The sequence below is a fragment of the Camelus bactrianus genome, chromosome 6 (assembly GCF_048773025.1).
Source record: "Camelus bactrianus isolate YW-2024 breed Bactrian camel chromosome 6, ASM4877302v1, whole genome shotgun sequence".
Classification (NCBI taxonomy): domain Eukaryota; kingdom Metazoa; phylum Chordata; class Mammalia; order Artiodactyla; family Camelidae; genus Camelus; species Camelus bactrianus.
Window position 1 is genome coordinate 17662 of NC_133544.1, and position 8066 is coordinate 25727.

Genomic DNA, 8066 nt, shown 5'->3' on the forward strand with positions numbered 1-8066 from the left:
AAAGGAAGGGCGGGAGGGAAGATGGGCTTGAAGGAGAGCAGCTCTTGTCCCAGAGGGAGGGGCTGCCCTTTGACTGGTGTCCAAGGGGTCCCATGGACAGGTCCCCTCCCCTCCCTGATGCACAAGCCACATAAGCCAAGAGAAGTGACACTCACAGCGGTTCTCAAAGAAACAGGAGAGCCTAACTCAGCCCTTCCCTATTTACGAAGACAGGGCCCCTCCACATGCAAATTCCCCTTCAAGCTCGAGGGTAAAATCCATGCTGGGGAGGTGGGAGCTCACAGCTCTGTCCTCACACAGGGCTGAGGTCTCTGGGGAAGGCAGGGCTGTGGTCTAGAGGAAGATGAGACTGTTGGGTCTTCTCCTGTGCCTGGTGGCAGGTCCCCAAGGTGAGTGTCTCAGGTGTCAGGCACGCGTCTGTGGGGATGGAAGTGACTGCAGGTGACTCACAATGACTGATTCTCCGTGTCCCCAGGTGTCCTGTCCCAGGTGCAGCTGCAGGAGTCGGGCCCAGGCCTGGTGAAGCCCTCGCAGACGCTCCCCCTCACCTGCACTGTCTCTGGTGGCTCCATCACAACCAGCTATTGTGCTTGAAGCTGGATCCGCCAACCCCCAGGGAAGGGGCTGGAGTGGATGGGAGCCATAGCTTTATCTCAAAATTAACTGATATTAAAAGTGAAACACTTAACAAATTGTTTGTTTTATATCTAAACTAAATTGGATTCTAAATTTTCAATTGATGACAATGTATCCAAACATGCCATTTGTATCACAGACACATAGTAACACAAACAGCCAGGCGTTCACCAGCATCCACACACCCTCCCCCAGGGGCTCACAGCTAGTCTGCACCTCCCCTCACCTCCTACAGGCTAGACATGGCCCCCTGCTGTCTCCTACACAGGGTTGCTGCTAAGAATGTCTGTGAAGGTAGGACCACATGTGCATCCCAGTGACCGGCTCAGAAAGTTGTAAGATATAAAAAGGAAATAAAATAAGAATAATAAAAAGTTTTATGGGAAGTAAATGTTTTTGACATAAAACAGACTGCAAATGATTTATTAGCAAAAATGGGTTTACTTGGGAACAACAGAGAATTACGGTTTGGGGTCTACCGTCCTGGTGAGCCACAAGCAAGTCCCCAGTGAAAACAGAGACATGACTCTCCTACAGAATGAAAGGGGAGGTGAGAGGTCTCCTGTGAAAAGGAGTCCATGGATTTTCATTGGCTGAGTCCTTACCAGGAAAGAAGAGGAGGCCTTGCTTCTCCCTGTTGGGCTCAGACATGAAGTTCCCAGGTTCCAAGCTGGAAGCTGCAGTCCTCCTGCCTGAGAGCCACTGTGAAAAGGCTGCTTAGAGGGGCTTCTCGTAGGTGATCAGGACTCAGGAGGTGGTCACTCGGTGTGACGCAGCCACGAGGGACTTCATTGCTGACAGAGGGGAGAAGCGTAGATGTGCTGAGGTTGAGACAACATAGCACAGCTCTGTGAGGACCAGGGAACAAAAGGGCATCTTAGGAGGGGATGCGGCTGACTGAGACATGTTGACTGTGATGAGTGGACCTGAACAAAGGGTCAGATGCCGTGAGGACCCCAAGGCAGTGGGAGTCTCCCTGTGCCACACCATCCGGCTCATGGCTATAAAACCCTAGAGGTCTGCGGAGGCCCCTGTGGTTTTGGTCAACACCCCAAGACAGCCCCTTGCTTTGAAACAAAAAGAAGAAAGGGGTCTGTAATCAGGTAGCCCACAGCAGGACGGGCTCTTCAAATGCTCCACTTGAATCTGTGTCTTCTGGTTCCTCCCTTAAAATGGAATCGGGATTGCCAGTGTTGAGAAAACTTCATGTAGGTTTTCCTTGAGAGAGAAGTGTGGAATCTGTCTCAACAGAAATCAGCTAGCCTTCCAAAATCCCTCATATTTGGCAATTTGTGTTGCATTTAGGAAGCAGAAAAACACCACGGATATAAGTAGAGGCTTGTTCTGACGTCAGATGCCCTAGAAATCAAATATGATGCTGGGAAACTGCACATTTTCTGTAGTCAAATTTAGTCCCTTAGAGGCTAAAAGTTTGTAGTGAGTAGTTGTTGTCTTCCTGCAAGAACGTTTGAGAAGAAGAGCAAAGAAGCAAATTATCCACATATTGAAACAAAAGAGAAAATCTAGAAAACTTTGCAACATCCAGACCAGCCTTCCAGTGGCTCCAGAAATGAGAAGGACTCTCAATAAATCCCTGAAGCACTAATGTCCTGGTGAGAATTTCTCTTCCCACTGAAGGCTAAAACGTAACGGCTACCTCCATCGGCTGGAATAGTAACCAGTGCACAGTGGACACCAGTTACAGTAAAGGTTCACTGCCAGTGGGAGTGGATGTTAGCACCACAGGAGGGTTAGGGATGACAGGGTGATAAAGGATTAGAGTGCACTTTATTATTGTTATTATCTTTATAATTATTTTGCCTTTTATTAAAATGTAATTGATTTCTAATGTTACTTTTTAATGCACTACAAAGAGATTTGGTTATACATATACATAGTTATATTTTTCAGACTTTTTCCCAGTATATGTACTTATAAGATATGGAACACAATTCCCTGCACTATACAGTAGCTCTTTGTTTTATATCTGTGTTACGTATGGTAATGTGTATATGTTAATCCCAAACTCTTAATTTATCCCTCCCCTGCCCTATGCACTTTGGTGAACATAGTTTGTTTTCAGTGTCCATGAGTCTACTTTTGTCTTGTAAGTAAAATCTTTTTTCATTGTTTTAATTCCACATATCAGTGAGATCATGGGATAAGTGTTCTGCTATCTGACTTAACTCAGTTAATATGATTGTGTTTATATCCATCTATGTTGCTGCCAATGGCATTATTCAACCCTTTTTAAAGTACACGTGGAACACATACATGATGAAGTATTGCTCAGCCATATTCAATGCAGTTTGCTGATCCGAAGTCCTGGACACCACTCCCCCCTTGGCCTTTGGGTTTTCTCTCCAGGAAAATGAGAGTATCTCAGAAACACCTACAAGGGCCAATGAAGGCTTCAGCCTTGGAATCTGCTCCTCTGGGCTTCATGGCCTGAAGGGCTACCTTCCTTGTAGGGCACTGATTAATCCTGGGAAGGTGTTAAATTCTGTTTGAATCTTGAAGGAGGCTGCACTGTGAAGTTTATCAAAATCATTTGGAGATTTTGCCCGAAAAGGGGTAGTAACTAACTCAGTAGGAAAAATGGTCGCTGCTTGAACAATTAGCTGTAGTATCGTCAGAGACAAAACAAATCAATGATGTCTTAAGGTCACTTAATTAATTTCATACATTCTTTGATGGCTGCTCTCACATGCCAGATCATTTCCCCCTTTGGGGGAGACAGAAACTGTAGCAGGATGCTTCACTGTGAAGTCTCATTCAATAAATGGATAGGAGTTGAATAACTAAGGAGTAAAACGTGTGCATCTCTCAAAGGGCCTAAATAAAAGGGGGAGGTCCAGAGGCAGAGACCCCTTGAGGCTCATCACAGGTCCCCGCTGTGTGAACTGCTTTAGTTCCCTGAGCCTGGGCTGCCCTCAGTAGCTCAGCTGAGCAGGGAGAGTCCGGCTCCAGTGCCCAATATGACTGGGGGAGACTCATCCCCAATCTGGAGAAATGTGTGTCCACGCCTATTGAGAGAAAGGACTGGGGCGAGCCCAGCTATTCCCTCAGGGCCTGTCACTGGGGATCAGGAGGATGCTGGGAAGGCTGGTCAGAGGGCTGATGGTGCCTGAAGTGCACACACTTCTAACAATCTCTTTCCCAATGTCCTGGCTGTTGGAAAACAATAGCAGAGACTAAGGGGGTTTGGGTTGTATTCTGGGGTTTTATTTGCTGGAATTCAAGTTTAAGAATTTAAACATTCTTCCTTCAGGTGACTCTCCTGTAGTGTGAGAGACATGGTTTGTCAGCTTAAGGAAACCTGGAGAGGACATGGTTTCCACCCTGTTCCTCTGTGAATAGAATGGAAAGGTCCTGAAGGAGCCAGGCTGAAGGCTGCTCAGCACAGGCCCAGCAGAACAGCCCCAATTCATACAGAGTGGAAAGAAAACAAGCCAATGCCTCTGGAATAATCTGATTTCAAAATCAGACTGAAAGCCCAATAAGTTCTTGCCTACAGTGCAAGGTCTTACCTACGAAGGACACACCTTACAATAGTTCTCAGGCAAAGCCTGCAGAGCTTCCTACTGCACAGATATGGAAGCTGGGACCCAGGAGAATGACTTAGACTCAAACTCCGGGGGGTGGGGAGAAACACAGGGCGCAGCCATGGGCCCAGTGTGGGTCCCACACCTGTTTGCTCCGCGGCCCCACAGTCATATGGGGCCTTGTCTGATTCCATAAGGGCCCTGAAAATGTTGACCTGACACAAACAGATGGCCAGTTATTTCTCCAGCAAAAAGAAGTGTTTTCATCTGGAATCAACAACGATTTGCCTTCAGGGCCTGGAATCACAGTGAGCCACCTGCAGCTCCTAGCATACACGGGGATAAGAACTATTTTGCAGATGGGAATGGATGTTGCAGGAGGGGCTGTAGTGAACAAGGCACCCAGGGCTTCTCACCGGCTGAGCTGTGACCACCCCTCACTGCCTGAGTCCTTGCCAGGAGGGAACAGGGTGTCTTTCTTCTTCACACAGTTGGACTCTGCTATCCTGTAGGACATGAGAGCCCACCGTGCTGTCACCAAACTCTATTTAACTGAGGCTTCTGTGTATTCAGTATTATTGTTATTTTTCCCACTTTGTGAGGTTGGATCAGTTTTGTTGCAGAAGCCAGGCTGCCCCAATCAGGCAATGATGGGAAAATGGGTTAATCTTCATGGTGAAATAAAAGTGAGTCATGTGGATGGCAAAAAACAAATTCACATATAGAGACACTCATTGGAAGGAAACTCCACACCAGATCTGAATTTTGCAGGTTTTTGTATTTAAGCCTGGAGATGGAGCAGAGAACAGACTGTGGCTAAACCCAGAACCCAGAGAGCAATTGTGTTGTTCCCAGAATGTTCAGATGTTCTGAACAAGGAGCTACATGCAGGTGAGACTGTGTTATCTAGATCCCTCCCTACGACTGAATAATAAGGGATAAAGAATGAAATAATTTTGTAATATAAAGAGGATACAGGAATAAAGCAACATTCTGCTGATGGAACTAAAATATTGAAGCCCCCATCGCGGAAAATTGCTACTTTCTTACAAAGTTTAGGAAGCACTCACCATAAAACCAGCCATTTAATAGTAAATATGTCTCTAGGTGAAATTAAAGCTCACGTTCACTGAAAACACTGTGTGCAGGTACTTGTGGGGCCTTCACACATGCTGTAAAGTGGAAACAAGGGCTAAACCCAGAGCTCACTGCAAGGCCGTGTGCTGATGGCGTCTGAGGTACAATTAAGCCAAGCATCGCAGCCCTTGTCATGGGATCCAAGAAAACAGAGTCGCTCAGTCATTACTGGAAAATCCTAGAACTCCACTTTCCCTCAGATGCCATCAATTTCCTGTCACAGGACTATGTCTTGTGTGTGTCAGAGACAATACTTGGACAGAGGAGGTTTGGATGCAGATATGATACAAGAGTGTGAGTCTCCGCATGTATGTGCATGTGCACCTGCATGTCTGTGTGTGTGTGTGTCCCTGCGCACACTGAGGGGAGCCCAGGTCATATGTCTCATGATGGTTTCCAGGACTTCCACCTTCTTTTGAATTTGTATAAGCCCACCTCATTTTCTTTATAAAACTAACACTATTCTTTACAGAAATTTGTAATGGGAATATCTATTCAAATCAATATCTTTCCAGTCATCAATGTAAACTCTATCCATTGATCCTCTATCCAGGATTCTGACATTAATTTTCTCAGAAGCATGTGAACCTCGGTGCAGCCCAGTCTTTCCAAGAATACTTCTGAGAATTCAGGATGAAGCCAGGGATTCTAAACCCGCTTTCTGTGTGTTCCTGTGCCTCCTTACTGAACTTCTCTGACTCTCAGTCTCAATGCATATTTCATAACCTCACCCTCTTCCTCGTTATGCTTTCCAGCTTCTGAAGCTAAGACCCTCACCTGTGTGGATGAGTCTAACCCATAAGCCTTCGAGCTGCTCCAGGGCTTTGGTCTGAGGGCAGCACACCTGGGTGGGGAGTGGATCCACGAAAGACTCAGTTTGAAAAGATGACACAGAGGAGTTGGCAGTGACCCTCAGGCTGCACTCCTGGCAGTTCACACTCAGAAACTTCAGTCACCTGGGATTTGGCAGTTGATCCAGGAGTGCGGGGTGAATCTTCCTCCCAGCTCTCATGCTGCTTGGAGACGTCAAACACAGGCAGGTGAGGTTTGGTCCCATTTCTCACATCACATGGACAATCTCTGCATCTCTGTGTAGATTTAAACATGCAGAGCAGAAGGGAGATTGAGAGCACGTTACATTGTTCATGTCATTTATGTAAAAATAAGACAACACAGTGGAAATTAAGCATCTTTCAATCACAATCCCACGATAAGTAAAGATGTTTTCCTGAATGCTGCCATTGATAGAAAGCCAACTATTAGAGACTCCTGAGAATGCGTTCATGACCCCTGCTCACACATGATCAGATACACACGATCATAGAACAGAACTGTCATGTTCTCATCACAGGAGGGGGTCCAGGAAACCTCACCAGGCTTGTCCAACTCTGTCTTAGAAGTGATTCTGGACCAGTTACGTCCAGACAGGCAGAGCAAACATGAAAATACGGGGTCAAAATCTCACTTTATATGTGTCTCTGGACAGTCCACAAATGACTTACTCTTCTGGGAATCTTTAAATCTCCAATATGGGAGGAACACTGACAACTACAGCACAGGATTTGTGTACATGTGTAGAAACAAAAGAACATAGCAGGGTGCTAAGAGTTTACCCTGAAAAATTCACGTAATAAACATGATATTTCCAAATGCTACCAACACCAGCAAACCACAGACACTCACAGCTGCTCAGGGGCCTGGCCCTCTCTGAGGCCAACAAGGCCCTGACCTCCTATATAGTGAGATGACATGCAAATAGGGCCTCCCTCTGAGGATAAACCCACCAATCCCTGGACCTGCAGCTCTGGGAGAGCAGCCCCAGCCCGGGATTCCCAGCTGCTCCCGTTCTCTGATCAGGACTGAACTCAGATGACTCACCATGGAGCTGGGGATGAGCTGGGTGGTCCTGGCTGCTCTTCTACAAGGTAATTCATGGAGAACAAGAGCTACTGAGGATGTGGGTGGTCGTGAGTGAGGGAATCAGAGGACGTGTGACAGTCTCCTGACCAGGATGTCTTTGTGTTTGCAGGTGTCCAGGCTGAGGTGCAGCTGGTGGAGTCTGGGGGAGGCTTGGTGCAGACTGCGGGGTCTCTGAGACTCTCCTGTGCAGCCTCTGGATTCACCTTCAGTAGCTACTGGATGTACTGGGTCCGCCAGGCTCCAGGGAAGGGGCTCGAGTGGGTCTCAGCTATTAATAGTGGTGGTGGTAGCACATACTATGCAGACTCCGTGAAGGGCCGATTCACCATCTCCCAAGACAACGCCAAGAACATGCTGTATCTGCAAATGAACAGCCTGAAACCTGAGGACACGGCCCTGTATTACTGTGTGAGAGACACAGTGAGGGGAAGTCGATGTGAGCCCAGATGCAAACCTCCCTGCAGGGACACAGGGTGGGTGCAGGGGGCTCACATGACCCACAAGGGGGCGCACCTGATCCACCAGGTGGTGCTCAGGATCCAACTGCTGTGTTCAGGGTCAGCCCAATGAGCAGGTGCATGGGGCGGTGATTGTCTCTTCTCTTTAAGAAAACATTTTCTGGGCTTATAACACTTGGCATTTTATAGGTGATGGGTTTTTTACTTTTAAACGTTATAATTTGTGTTTATACTGTACCTGTGTTTTCAAGTACTCTACAATAAATGAGATAATAACCTCTCTGTGTACAGTTTAGTTTTTCCAAGGGAACAGAACCAATGTCTGGAGAATCCAAAACAATAGAACATTCATATGTTTTCTACATACATG

At 46.8% G+C, this 8066-nt stretch overlaps 1 pseudogene; it reads left to right on the forward strand.

The window, feature by feature from the left end:
• The first annotated feature begins 247 nt into the window (after nt 1–247).
• On the forward strand, nt 248–7823 carry LOC141577847 (uncharacterized; annotated as a pseudogene).
• The last annotated feature ends 243 nt before the right edge of the window (nt 7824–8066 follow it).